This window comes from Rhinolophus sinicus, linkage group LG15, assembly GCF_036562045.2.
Source record: "Rhinolophus sinicus isolate RSC01 linkage group LG15, ASM3656204v1, whole genome shotgun sequence".
NCBI classification, from domain to species: Eukaryota; Metazoa; Chordata; class Mammalia; order Chiroptera; family Rhinolophidae; genus Rhinolophus; species Rhinolophus sinicus.
In genome coordinates, this window is record NC_133764.1 from 31,272,577 (window position 1) to 31,287,076 (window position 14,500).

The following is a 14,500-nucleotide window of genomic DNA, read 5'->3' on the forward strand; positions in this document are numbered from 1 at the left end:
CAAATATACATATATAATTTTTTTTCTAAAGGAATGTTTAAAATTTATAAACATGTCAAGTTTGGTGTTGTTATTGTTGCTAATTTTAAAGTTGATTTCGTATTTTGCAGAGAATGTGCTGGTGTGAGGTTGAGTGTTTTGAGTTGCTTGATTTTGATGCAGCCCTTGTAGCCTAGAGCATGTGTGTGTGTGTACGTGGCCTGGTCAGTGCTGGTAAGTATCCTATAGTGTTTATAAACAATGTGGGTACACTAATTGTTGGGGGCAGAGCTGTCTCCATACAGCCATCACATCATGTTTCTAAATTACACTGTTCAAACCTTGTATTTTCTTGCTAATGTTTTGGGTTGTTTTACTGAACAAATACTAGGGGATAGTAGGTTAAAAATCACTCCCTATGGTTGTGAATTGTTGTTGTCACATTCTCTTTAGCATTACCAGGTATCTGTAGCCAGAAGGATTTCAGGATATCTAGTCTGTCATGTTGGGGGAAGCAGAAGTCTCCATGTTTCACTTTCTTAATTATGGGAGATATTTTTTGGAATAGATAGTCTATGTACGAGTTCAAAATTTAAAAGTACCGAAGGCATATAGGAAAGTAAGTCTTTACCCCGCCTCTGGTCTGGGGCCACCCAGCTTCCCTCCCTGGGGGGGCAGCCACCCTTACCAGTGTCTTGTGAGTCTTTCCAGAAATTGGCTGTCTATCTGTCTGCCTCTCTCCTTTTCTTCTTTTTTAACACAGATATTACCACAACCATGTAGACTGTTCTCAGTTCCCTACCTTGTTTTTAATCCTTTGGAGATGTTCAATGAAAAAAATCTCACCATATTTGAACATTTAGGGTTGGCTCATCTTTTGAATGGCTGAATTTTCCATTGTGAGAAATACATACATATATATATATATATATACTATGTCTTTATATATTCTATATCATTATATGTTATATATTATTATATAACTATGTATTATACATATTATTTAATCACTCCATGTTAATGGATATTTGTAGTGTTTCTAATGAATATTCTTACACCTATATTATTCTTGAGAGTATCTGAAGAAAAAATTTCTATGATAGATCAAAGGTAGAAGCATCTTATTTTTTTTCTGGATGACGGGCCAATTGTCTCAGTATCATTTACTGAATAATTCATTTCCCCCTTATCTGTTTGCAATGCCATCTGCATCATAAGTAAAACTTCTATTATGTGTTTGAGTCTGTGTCGGTATTCTCTACGCTGAACCCCTGGTTTGTGTGTGTATTCATGTGCCATGCTTTGTAATAGGTTAATACCCGGAGGGGCAGTCCCCCCTCGTTATTTCCTAGACTATTCTCAATTATACATTTTTCCACATGAGCCTTAGAATTAGTTTGTTTGCTTTTGCAAAACAAATCAGATGAAGCATAAAACAAAATATAAAACTTTGTATTTTTTATTAATTAAATGTATAAATTTATGTAAGGGAGATCAGTGCTGTTGTGATGTCCCAAAAAAATCATGATATGTCTTTCCATTTGTTCACATCTTTTGAGTCCTTCAGTGGTGTTTCTCCTTTCCCCATGTGGATCTGCCATGCCTCTTGTTAGGTTTATTTATTCATATCTTTGTCACACTTCTCCAAATATTTTCAGGCTATGTGGGTAGATATATACAAGTACAGGATTTTCACATCTTCCCAGGAGATTGCTCTTTTATCATTATGTAATGTCTCTCTTTATTCCTAATACTGTGTTATCTTAAATACTGTTTTTATTTCCTATATTAATATAGCTATACTTTTCTTTTGGCAAGTATTTCCCTAATATATTATTTCTCCATTTTTTCGCTTTCAACTTTTCAATGTCATTTTAGGTATACCTCTTTTTTTTTTCTGAGATATAATTGATGTATAATGTTATATTAGTGTCAGGTGTACAACATAATGATGTGTTATTTGTTTATATTGCAAAATGATCACCACAATAAGTTTATTTATCATCCAACGCTACATGTAGTTACATTTGTGTGTGTGTGTGTGTGTATGTGTGTGATGCAAACGTTTAAGATCTCCTTTCTTAGCAACTTTCAAATATGCATTGCAGTGTTATTAATTATAGTTGCCGTGCTGTATATTGAATCCCCAGGACTTATTATTTTATAACTTTTGACCACCTTCACCCATTTTGCCCAACCCCCACCCTCTGTCTTGGCAACCACCAATATGTTCTCTGTATTTATGAGTTAATCTTTCTTTCTTTCTTTCCTTCTTTCTTTCTTTCTTTCTTTCTTTCTTTCTTTCTTTCTTTCTTTCTTTCTTTCTTTCTTTCTTTCTTTCAGGATTCCACGTATAAGTGAGATCATGTGGTATTTGTGGTTTTTGTCTTTCTCTGTCTGACTTATTTCACTTAGTGTAATGGCCTAAAGTTTCATATGTGTTGTCACAAATGACAGGATTTCCTTCTCTTTTTTTTGGCAGAATAATTTCATCCATGGATGGACACTTAGGTTGCTTCCATATCTTGCCTATTGTAAAGAATGTTGCAGTGAACACAGAGATGCAGGTATCCTTTTGAGTTAGTGATTTCCTTTTCTTCAGATATATACCCAGAAGTGGAATTTCTGGATCATATGATAGTTCTATTTTCAAGTTTTTGAGGAATCTCCATTCTCTTTTCCACAGTTGCTGCACCAATTTATCCCAGAGATATCATTGTCCTGAGACTTTTTTTAACGTTAAAAGTTCAAAGTTTCCCAACAACCCAGCTACTATACATTTGAAGCCGAAACCCATTTGCAATACAGGCTAAAGGTTTCAGTTTCTTTAGAGAGAGTTTCTATTTTACCCAGGAGTCAGAAGATGAAGAAAAGCTTCTTTGTCTTGAGCTGTTGGATATTTTCCACCCATTTACTGTGGCGGTAGAGCATCAAAGACTCGGTTTTATGTGGGGTCTTAGTTTGAGCTCCCTGCCTCATGTAGGTTCCAAGGCTTCATGTCCTATGTCTGTGTAGGCAGTAAAATCTAAGCCTGTCATTTACCACGTCTGATAGACATGTCTCTTCCTACCCGGTTACAGAATCCACTCACCCTCCTGCAAGTCTGGTTTTCCCCGCGCTTTTCGTTTGTGCTTTTTATCTGTGAGGTTTGCCTGTGCCATGTTTTTGGCTCCTGAGGTTTCCTTTTCCTCCTTGAAAACTTAGTTATGCATTAAAAACATTATTATATTTAACCCAAATTTTCCATATGATGATAGCCAGAAATTTTCCTCTTTATCATAGTCTCCCATACTGATAGTTACTCATCCATCCATCCATCCATTCATTTATTCATGTGCTATTACTTAGGCACCTACTGTGTGCTAGGTACTGGTGATACAAAGGGGACTGGGATGCATAAAACCCAATGGCACCACACACACACAAACAGACGCAGGTGCTCGCGTGCACACAAATGGTAACTACGTGCAGTCATGGGTATGTTAATTAGCTTGACTGTGGTAATCATTACATAAGATACACTTATATCAGAATACCATATTGTACACCTTAAATATACGCAGTATTTTATTTGTCAATCATATCTCAATAAAGCCGGGTGTGGGGGTGGGTACCAGTGGAAGGTTAAGTCCACAAGGAAAACATCTTAGATGGGGTGGAACTTAAGCTGAGCCATGAAGATGAAGAGAAAGGAAATTGAGGTACATTGGGAGCTAAGCACATGCTAGACAATGCTCTGGGTGCTGAGGTACAAAATGGAAAAAAATACTCTACCTTCAAACAGTGTATGATTGAGTGGGGAGAGCCAGAGACTAGGAAATGGTTCATGGCAGAGTAGCAGGTCCTGTGTTTGCTGCAATAGGTGAGGCACAGGCTGCTGGGGGAATAGAGATGGCTTCATGGAGGAGGCGTCTGGGCCTAATTGTGAAAGATGAGTGGCAGTTAGCAGGATGCAGCCATAAAGAAAGAGGCAGACTGTTTTTATTATATACAGTTTACAGCTTCTGTACAAAAATAATGATGGCTGGGCTTTATTGAGCACTTACCATGTACCAGCTATAGGTTTTTCACAGAGGCCCTTTATCAGATTGAGGAAGCGCTCTTTGGGTCAGTTTTGAAAGATCATCCAGCGTAGCCAGAAAGGACTGATAAAACAATAGTGTCCTCTGCCATGATGCAGAAAGCAAGCAGAGCCTAGGTGAAGTTTCAGACCGGGGGGCCCCCCAAAGTGAGGCAATGCCCCTGTATTCGCCATGGAAATCAACGCGACAATTCACTGCACGTTGTTCAGTTTCCTTGTTCAAGGCCAAGGTCTATTTGCTCCCTTCCCTTTAAAATAAATTTATTTTCTACCATAATAGCAAAGCACTAACAAATGAGCAGTCTAGTGTAATACCTAAGAACATATAAAGACCTCACAGATGTATCTGTTTCGCCCAGGACTCAAAGAACAACCTGAGCTTTGCTGAATTCAAGGGCAGACTGTAGGCTGCCTTTCTGCTAATTAGATGGGTTTACCCACCAAACGTCTTGGAAAAATCCTGAAAAGAGCATTAGTTTGTGCACAGTCCTATTGGTCTAGAATTAAGCTCAGCAGAGATGGAGCCTGGGAAACTGCAATTGACTTCACTTCCACAAAGGGTTGAATGTCGAGTGACCTCTAAAACCAGCTGTTGCTGTACAAGGATATTATCTTAGACCTCGGATTTACTCCAAATGCTTGGATTGTATTGTGATAACACAGCAGTAGGTTTGCTTTGTAAAAGAGAGAGGGCAAAGTAAAAAGGAGAAGGCATCTGTTACTTCTAGTGAGTTAAGCCTCTAAAAATATTTCTCTTTTAGTACCCACTTGTTATTTTGACCCTTTGTTCTTTTACTCTGGAAACAGGACCTTCTAAACTCCCTGTGTTTGCAAAATGGTGATAATGCCTAGACTAGAGACTTTTTTTTTTTTTTTTTTTTTGCAGCCACAGCTTTTAGAGAGGAGGGGTTGTGGTGAATACGGGAAGAAACATTCCAAACATTCTTGCAAAGGCTGAAGCGCTACATAGTCTTCATTAAAAAAAAAAAAAAAGTGTTCATTCCATTGGTTCTAAAGAAACATACTTTAAACTCAGTGATGAAGTCCTAGGGTCCATACCAGGTTTACGTAGTATTTCAGTGAGGTGTCGATTGATCAAAATGAAAGAAAGGATTCTCTCAGGAACAACCCAACTTTGCAATCAATTTCACATTAGTCAGACTGATGTCTGGACTAGGCAGAGAGAACACCAGGAGATTTTTTTAATGCCTGTGTGATTATGAAGTCTTGAAAGCATAAGTGGCTTTCCAGGGGATTGTTCTGTGAAACTCACTGGGCTGAATGAAGTCTGCTAGAGTGTCAGGAGGCACCAGCTCTTGAAGGAGATTCCTATTTTCCTTCCTCTTTCCTTCTCTCCTTCTCCCCTACCCCCTCCTCCGTTTCTTCCACTTCTCCTTTTCTTTCTTCTTCTTTTAAATAAGCTTCCTCCCTTCCTCTTCATATTATAAAAATAAACTACACACATTCTAGAAAGCAGGGACGTGGGGGCTGTACTCTTGCTCCAGAACCAAACTCGAGTTTGAAATCTGGTTCCATTGCTGACGAGCTGGGTTACCTGGCAGAAATCACTCATCTAACACACCTCAGTCACCCCTGAGTAGCAATGGTAGTTACCCCCAGAGCTGATGTTGTGTGGGTTTCACAAGACATTCTGCACACGCTATAAGTGCCAGGCACATAGTGAGAGCTCAAAATACTGTTTTATTAATAAAAATCAGAAAAACATGGACAACTCGAACTACCTATAAGTCAACTGCTGGGAAATAAACTGTTCCTCCAGGTACGCTTGTACATTCTGGAGTTTTCAAGTGCAGGCTACCGAATTAGTTATTCCATATTTATTTAGGCTGATACCATGCTCTGTAGTTGTAGTCTAAGTCAACATTTTATGACTTCCTTCTGGCTAGAAATCTTTCTAGTATTCCCTCATTCGTCACTGACATGTTTTATACACCAGGCACTATTGTAGGTATTGGAGGCACAACAGTGAACAAAACAAAAACCTTGTACTCATGAAGTTTATGTGTGTGTGTGTGTGAGAGAGAGAGAGAGAGAGAGAGAGAATAAACAAACTAGTAAAATAAATATATGCCGATGGTGATAAATGTGGTGTAAGTGGGAACATGGTAGGTACTATGGAGGTGGGCAGAAGGTTAGACAGTCAGGTGGCAGCTAAGCTCACACCTGACAGGGGAGGCAGCAGACCCTGAGGCTGTCTGGGGAGGTTTCAGGTGGGGGGAACAGCCACCCTGAGCGGAGGTGGCCAGGGGCTTGCTTGGACAGCAGGAGAGCCGTGTGGTTGGAGGAATGTGTGAACGGGAGAGCAGAGCCCTGAGGTCAGAGGTGGCGGCGGCCAGATCTTAGGGGCTTGTAGGCCACGGCCGGTCTTCTTTGCCCGTATATAACCTCGTTGGCCTGTGATCTGCTTTGACCACTGAAATGCGAGAGGAACTGACATGTTGAAGAGACAGCATGTGCTTCTCCAACATTTCTTTCCTTCTCTCACAATGTGCTAAAGAGATGTCACTTTTAAACTGGAGGTCTGCTGTGAAGACAATGTAGAACAAAATTTCAGGTCACCTGGTGGGTACACAGTATGTGTAAGTGAGAAATAAACTTTCAGATGGCTCTTTTTCCAGCCTGTTTCTGGATTGGGCTTGTCTTAAAGTTGTATTTGCAAAGCACTTTGTATAATATGTTTAAAAGTTAAACTGTCCGTATCAAAAAAACTAAGTGGGGTTGAGGGGAGCTCTTGAAATAGCTGAGCCCTCCCCTCCCGACTCCCTGCTCTTCTTCAGCCCAAACCTTGGAGGGGCCCCTGCCTCCATGATAGCAATAGCTGTCCAACTGATCTCCCTGCTAAACAAGGCTCCACACTGATGCCAAAGCAGTGTTTCAACATGCAAATTTAATAATGTCTATTTCCTATTTAAAGCCCGTCAGTGGAAAGGGACAAAAATACACCGTGAATCTGAAAAGAGGGAGCATCAAAAGTATTGAAAGGGAAATTCTTACAGTGTTACGTGATAGTTTCTGAGTGGTGGGATTGTGGGTGATTTTAATTTTCTTTTTGGTATTTTTCCATATTAAAAAGTTGAAAACAACTCCACACAGTCAAAAAAAAAAAAAAAAAAAAAAGCCCTTTACTGTCTCCCTCGTCCTCGTTGCAGCAGATTAAAGATGGCCAAGGAGCTTTGACCCTCTTTCCAATGAGAGATCAGGTTCAGCGTCCTGTCCTTTGGATCTGGGCTGCCCGAAGTCGTTTGTTTGACCAAGAGAATGTGGCAGGAATGATGTTCTGGGACTTCCAGGTTAGGTCATGAAAAGCTGTGTAGCTTTCTGGGTCCCCGAGGACACTCTCGCTGGGAGCTCTGGGCCATCGTGGAAGTAGTCGGGCATCTTGGGACTTCCAAACTCTTAGTGCTCCGGTCAACAGCCCCAGAGAGGTCCAGTCTTTCAGTCCTCCCCACCACGGCAGAAGACATGTGAGGGAAGCCATTGGAATCCTTCAGACCAGCCCATCTGTCAGTTGTCTACCATGCAGGGACCTCAGTCAATGCCATGTGGTACAAAAGAATCACCTGGTTGAGTTCTGCCGAAGCTCCTGATCCACAAAACCATGAGATACAATGACTGTTGCTTTAAGTGTTGGGTGAATGTGTTAGGTGGCAATAGATAACGGTGTTATTTGTTTCCTCTTGCTGCTGTAACAAATTGCCATAGTGACTGAAAAGAACACAAATTTATTGTGTGGAGTTCTGGAGGTCCGAAATGGGCCTTGCTAGGCTAAAACCCACGTGTTGGCAGGGCTGCATTCCTTTCTGGAAGTTCCAGAAGCCTTTGCTGTCTTGCTGTTTACATTGTGTAGAAGCTTCCTACGTCCTTGACTTGTGGCTCCCTTTCATCTTTAAAGCCAGCCGTGGCTGCTCAAGTCTTTCTCACATGGCATCACTCTGACACTGGCTCTTCTGCCTCCCTCTTCCACATTTAAGGACCCTTGTGATTACATTGGGACCACCCCAATAATCCAGGGTCATCTCCTCATCCCAAGGTCATCTGATCAGCAAACTTAATTCCTCTCTGCCATGGAATATAACAGCTCCCAGGTTCTGGGGAGTAGGATGGGGATATTTTGGGGAGCCATTATTCTGCTAAGTGTAGTCTGTGAGCTCTTACAATACAGAGGCTGTGAATTATGCACGACATCCAACATACAACAGAAGTCTGTTATGTAGTGGGCACTTAATCATAGGTATTCCAGGATGTAGAGCTATGAATAAAATGGGAGATTTGTCCAGAAGGACCTTTTACTCTAGAGCCGGGGTCGGCAAACCGTGGGCCACCAACTGTTTTCGTAGAGCTCACGAGCTAGGAATGATTTTTATGTTTTTAAGTGGTTGGGAAAAACTCAAAAGCATCACATTTTGTGACGTGTGAAAATCACAGGAGATTCAGCTTTAAGTGTCCATAAGCAAAGTTTTATTGGAACACAGCCATGCCCATTCATTTTGGCAGAGTCTAGAGCTGCTCATGCTATGTTGGTGCAGTTGCATAGTTGCAACAGAGTCCACATGACTGCAAGGTCTACAATAATTATGCGTTAGCCCTTTACAGAAAAAAATCGCTGAGCCTTGCTCTAGACTTGCCATGTCCAGTAGAACTTTCATGATAACAGAAATGCTCTCTACCTGCGCTGTCCGACATGGCAGCCGCTACCACATAGGGCACTTGAAGGGAGGCTAGTGCCTCTGAAGGTTGACTTCCACTTTACGTAATTATAATTGGTTTCAATTTAAAGAGCCAAACCTCAGAGGGGCCCCTGTTCCTTATGTGACTAGTGGTGACTGCATGGGCCAGCTCCCTGCTCGGAGAAGAGATGACGACTCTGAAGGTGCTGGCAGTGATATGATTTCACCAAGTGGCAGGAACCGTTTGCTGAGAGAGCAAGGATGATGCTCTTATAATTCCCATTTTACAGATGAGAAAACTGAAGCTTACAGTGATTAAGTGACTCGCCTAAGGTCACGCAGCGTAGCGAGTGGCAAAAGTGGACCCCAGGTAGACTGCCTCCCGGGCTGTCACCCCAACCACGAGGCTATCCCACCTCGGTAAGATAAGATATATACACATTGAATGATCACATAGAAAAGAATGTGATGAGTGCTGTGAAAGAAGTGAAAACAAGGCCAGGAAATAAATGAAGGAAGAATGTCTGATCAGGGAGAAAAGAGACATTTTCGTGGGTGCCAAACTACTGAAGCGGGGCTGTGGTATTTGGGCAGGATTCTGATGGATAGCTATGTGCTTGTATGCGTGGAGGACGCACTGTCCTAGACAAAAGTGCCGGGAAAGCGGAGGGCGTGTTAAGGCATTGGAGAGCGGTCTGGTTTGAAAACCTGTGTGAGAATCTCACCAGCCAAGGGCCACAAAATTTTCTTGACAGATGGCCTGCACTTCCTCTTTTCTATCAATAACAACTATGTAAATGACTCTGTCTCTCCTTTTGGCTTGGCCTGGAAGCTCAGCGTCAAACTTGAGCTTGACTATAGCATCAGTAGGAGAAACTTACGGCTTGATCATTTGTGTTTCAATGTTCTCCCCTCTCCCCATCCCCACCATCCAAGCTGGATTTCTGCTCTTATTGGTGTTTTCTCTGATCTTAATATTTATTCTTCACATTTTAATATAATTGTATTATATGCTTATTTATTGTTGTGCTCCTTCAGTTCTTTTGTGAATGTGTCTGGGTATAAATAACAAAATAGGTTCAAGTTGGGTGAGGATCTAGGGTGATTTCAAGAAGATAAGTCTGAAAAGAGGTCAGTCTGAAAAGATAAGTCGGTGTCAAGCGCTGCGCAGGGAGACTAAACCGGCTGGTGGCTCTTTCTGCTTTGAAGAAACAGCCCTGACCCAGGCAATGCACCTCTAGACCCCTTTCCCCTGCAGCCGTGGCTGGAATCCTGGCAGCTCCCCACTCAGTTCTTGGAAACCTAGCAATTGACCCTAATTTCATCCCACGCTGCTGCCCCTTGCTTCTTGGACTGGCTCTGGTGTCTGTTGGCATCTTCTCTGAGTGTTAACTCCCAAACGTCCTTGGTTTCAATCTTGTTCTTGGCATAAGAGAACACACTGACATCCTATAATCTTTCTAAAGCGTCGTACCCCTCCTTGAAGAGTTTCACTTGTTCTCAGATAAAAGCCCACGTTCATTAGCTTGGCTTAAGGTCCTGGTTCACACCCCAGATCTAGCTCTTCCTAGCTGTATAGCTTGGGCAAGTTATTAAACTTCTCTATGCCTCCGGCACCTCATCTGTAAAATGGGAATAGTACTAGTACCTACTGCAGAAGGTTCTGGTGAGGATCGGGTGAGTTAACACACATATACGTAAAACATGAGAATGGCTCCGGCACAAAGTAAGCGCCCGGCGTGTGTGTTAGCCTGATAGTTGTGAACTCTTCAGATTAATCTTTTGCCAGTTCCCCTTACAAAGTTTCTGGTTCCTTCCATGTGTCCTGAATTTCTTGCAGTTCCCCAAATACCCTCCAGCCTGTTCCTTCTTAACTCTGGGTGTTTCGCCCAAGTGTCCTCTGTCTGGAAAGTGTTCCTCTCCACCACCTCTTCACCAACGCTGCCTCATTCGTATCTCAGCTGAGATGTCACATCTTCTGGGAAGCCATCCCTGATTACTCTTCACCCTCCCTCCCCCATGTATATTTTTCTGTCTCCCTCCCCCTAGAGACCAGGGAGTATGTGTGGCTCACCCTTGTAGGAACTGTCGCAGTTCCTGGTAGACTAGGTGCACATTAAACTGTTATTGAATGAATGGATGGTTGCCCTGGTCAACTCAAGGCACATTGTAGACAAAAAATACATGCGTTGGAATGACGCGAATCTGAAATAAGATGACAAAGTTGCCGCCGCATCATTTCAAAGCCAGAGTGAATACTGAACTGTTTATTCTATTGCCACTTGGTGGCGCCAATTTAGCTGGGAACCAACAATACCCAGCAGCCTTCCTCAGAATCAGTCTTAAATTATGGGGGTACTTCTGGAATTTGCGCTTTGCACAAGATGCTAACACCTTATATACCTGACTATGGCTGAAGAATTGATGGGTGGTAGGAAAAAGGGGAAGAGCAGGAGAATGCTGGGACAGGGGATTTGAAAAAAAAGGAGGGGGGATTCGAATATATGGTTCTGTGAGAACGTGGGGTCATAGGCAGGAGGCTAGCTGAGAACCCAGAATGCCAAACTCAGTTCAGAGGGCAGGCATGTCATGGAGGCAGGAGAGGGAGAAAGGAGGGGGAAATAAGTAGATAAGACCAATTCAGCGACCAGGGGTGAGAAAACATTCAGGAATGGGGCACCGAACTCCATCCTGGCGTCCAAATCTAGGAGCAGACTGGGCTGGGGCAGCAAGCCAGGTTTCAGTCCAGAAGGACCAGCCAAAAGAGGTGCTCAGGAAGGCTCACCAATCACCATCAATAAGACCATTCCCTATAGACTGTTTCTTTCAAAGTGAAAAAGGCATGCAGGGTTTCCCAGTGTAGGTGTTGGAAATTTTTCTCCACTTTTCTTCACGTTACAGAGGAGAATTTTTTGTGTGTTGGTCCTCTGCACAAAACGAGTTGGCCAGTGATCAGAACGTGCTGCTCTGGGCTGCCCCCTTCAGGTGAGCCTGGGTCACGGATGGTCAAAGTGTGGTGAGCCAGACTGGCTCTCACTGCCGTCCTGACCATGGCCACCCTCTCATGGACTTCCCTTCTTGGATGGCATGGAGACTGCACATTAACGAATAGGTCAGTTCCTAATTATCTAAACAGGACCCTAGAAACTTTTAAACTGTTATTTTGCAGGACCGCCGAAGGGACTTACATCACTCTTTTATATGTAAGCAAAGAAACAAACCCTAGATGACCTAAGTAGAGAAGGGATGTATTGACCGTATATTGGGCAAGTCGCAGAACCTCTAGGAAGGTGTGAGAACCAGGCTTGGGGAATGTGGCAAATGGTAACAACACTCAAAATCGTATTGCTGGAGTGGTTGGGTAAGGATGCTCGCTGTTTAGGATTTGCACCCTGCAATAGGAGTAGAAAAGCAGTTAGTGAAAACAATGTGGATGTGACATTCTGTGTATTTTCCCTGTGCCTTTTGATAGAAGTTTCAAATGAACACGAAGCAGAATGACAGCTTCATGATTATTTTATTCTCTAGTCTTTTGCTGGTGGGTCCATGCAGATGTGGAGAAACAGCTCCGAGCAGATGTCCCCCTTAATGGCAGATCAGAAGCATCATCTTGGTTTCCAGGATCCCACTTGTGGTGTGAATTGCCCTGACTCTTCTTTTCTCACTCCATCTCTTTGCAGCATCTGTCTCCTTCTTGAAACACTCACTTCCCTTGGCTTTTGCAACCCCCATTTTCTCCTGGTTTGCTGCCTGCTTTCTAAATGTTCCTTCTGGGTCCACGTCTCCCCTTTATCTTCTCATTCTTGGCCCTTCTCATGCCACCTACTTCTTCCTCTTTCTTCTCTCTCAACACCCTTTGTCAGGAGGGATTTCATTTATTCCCATGGCTTTGTGATTAATAAGCGGATGATTTCGAAACCCTTAGGTCTCTCCTGAACTTTCAACCAGCAAGCAGCTTGACAGCCCCTTATGGATGTCCCAAACTCCAAATATTCCAAACTGAACCTGACACCACCTTATCCACCTCGCTGCCCCTCCTGTGTTCTCTGAATAAGTGAATTGGAGCAGTATTAATTCATTGCCTGAGTCCTGGAATCATCTCTTCTGTGTCCTCCTTATCAATGTATCAATCCCTAGGTTCTGTCACTCCTGTTATTTAATATCTCTGGAATTTGCCCAGCTCTAGTCACCTGCATCAGAATTTTTTTTTTTTTAAGCCATCACCACCTCTCACCTGGATCATTGCAACAAACTCCTAACAAGTATCCTTGCTCCAGGCTCCCTCATACTCCCGACTCCTGTCCTTGCTTCATTATAGGCAGAGTGATAAAGTGTGTACCTGGCCACATCTCTTCCCTGTATGCAAACGCTCGATGAAAGCCCAATGGCTCTCGAAGAAAATCCCAACTTCTAAGGCAGGGATGGGCAAACGATGGCCTGTGGGTTGAATTTGGTCCACCACCTCTTTTTGTACAGCCCACAAGCCAAGAATAATTGTTACTATTTTAAATTGTTGAAAAAAATAAAAAGAATGCAGTGTGAAAATTATAGGGGCTTTATCCAAAATATACAAAGAACTCTTAAAACTCAACAACAAGAAACAACCCAATGGAAAAACTGGGCAAAAGATCTGAACAAACACCTCACCAAAGCAGACATACAGATGGCAAATACACTTATAAAAAGATGCTCAACATCATATGCTATTAAGGAATTGCAAATTAAAATAGCAATGAGATACCACTACACACCTAATGGAATATCTAAAATCCAAAACACTGACAAGACCAAATGCTACTGAGGATATGGAGCAACTAGAACTCTCATTCATTGCTGGTGGGAGTGCAAAGTGATGCAGCCACTTTGGAAGACAGTTTGGCAGGTTTAGCATATGATTCAGCCGTTGTGCTCTTTGGTTTTTACCCAAGTGAGCTGAAAACTTAGGTTCACATATGGCAGCTTTATTCATAATTGCCCAAACTTTGGAGTAACGAAGATGTCCCTTGATATGTCAATGGGTAAATAAAACGTGGTACCTCCAGACAATAGTATATTATTCAACACTAAAAAGAAATGAGCTATTAGGTCACAAAAAGATATGGAAGAAACCTCAAATGCATAATACCAAGTGAAAGAAGCCAGTCTGAAAAGGCTACAGAGGGTATGATTCCAACTATATGACATTCTGGAAAAGGCAAAACTGTGGAGACAGTAAAAAGATCAGTGCTTGCTAGCAGCCTGGTGGAAGGAAGGGAGGGATAAGTAGGTAGAATATGGTGGATTTTTAAGGTAGTGAAACTTCTATATGAATGTGTTCTATGTGATATAGTAATAGTAGATACCTGTCATTATATAATACATTTGTCAAAAACCATAGAATGTACAGCACCAAGAGTGAACTCTGCTGTAAACTATGGACATTACTTAATAATAATGCATCAATATTGCTCATCAACAGTAACAAATGTACTATACTATACAAGATTTTAATAATAGGGAAACTGTGTGGAGGATGGGGGTGGGGTGGTATCTGGAAACTCTGTCCTTTCTGCTCAGTTGCTCTGTGGAATTAAAGCGGCTCCCCCAAAAATAAAGTCTATGAATTTAAAAATTATAACAATTTCAAATGTCAGTGTGCCTACAGTTTTATTGGAACACATCACACCTTTCTAAAAAGAAATAGCTCATTTCTTTTTAGTGTTGAATAATATACCATTGACTAGACGTACCACGTATTATCTGTGGCTGCTGT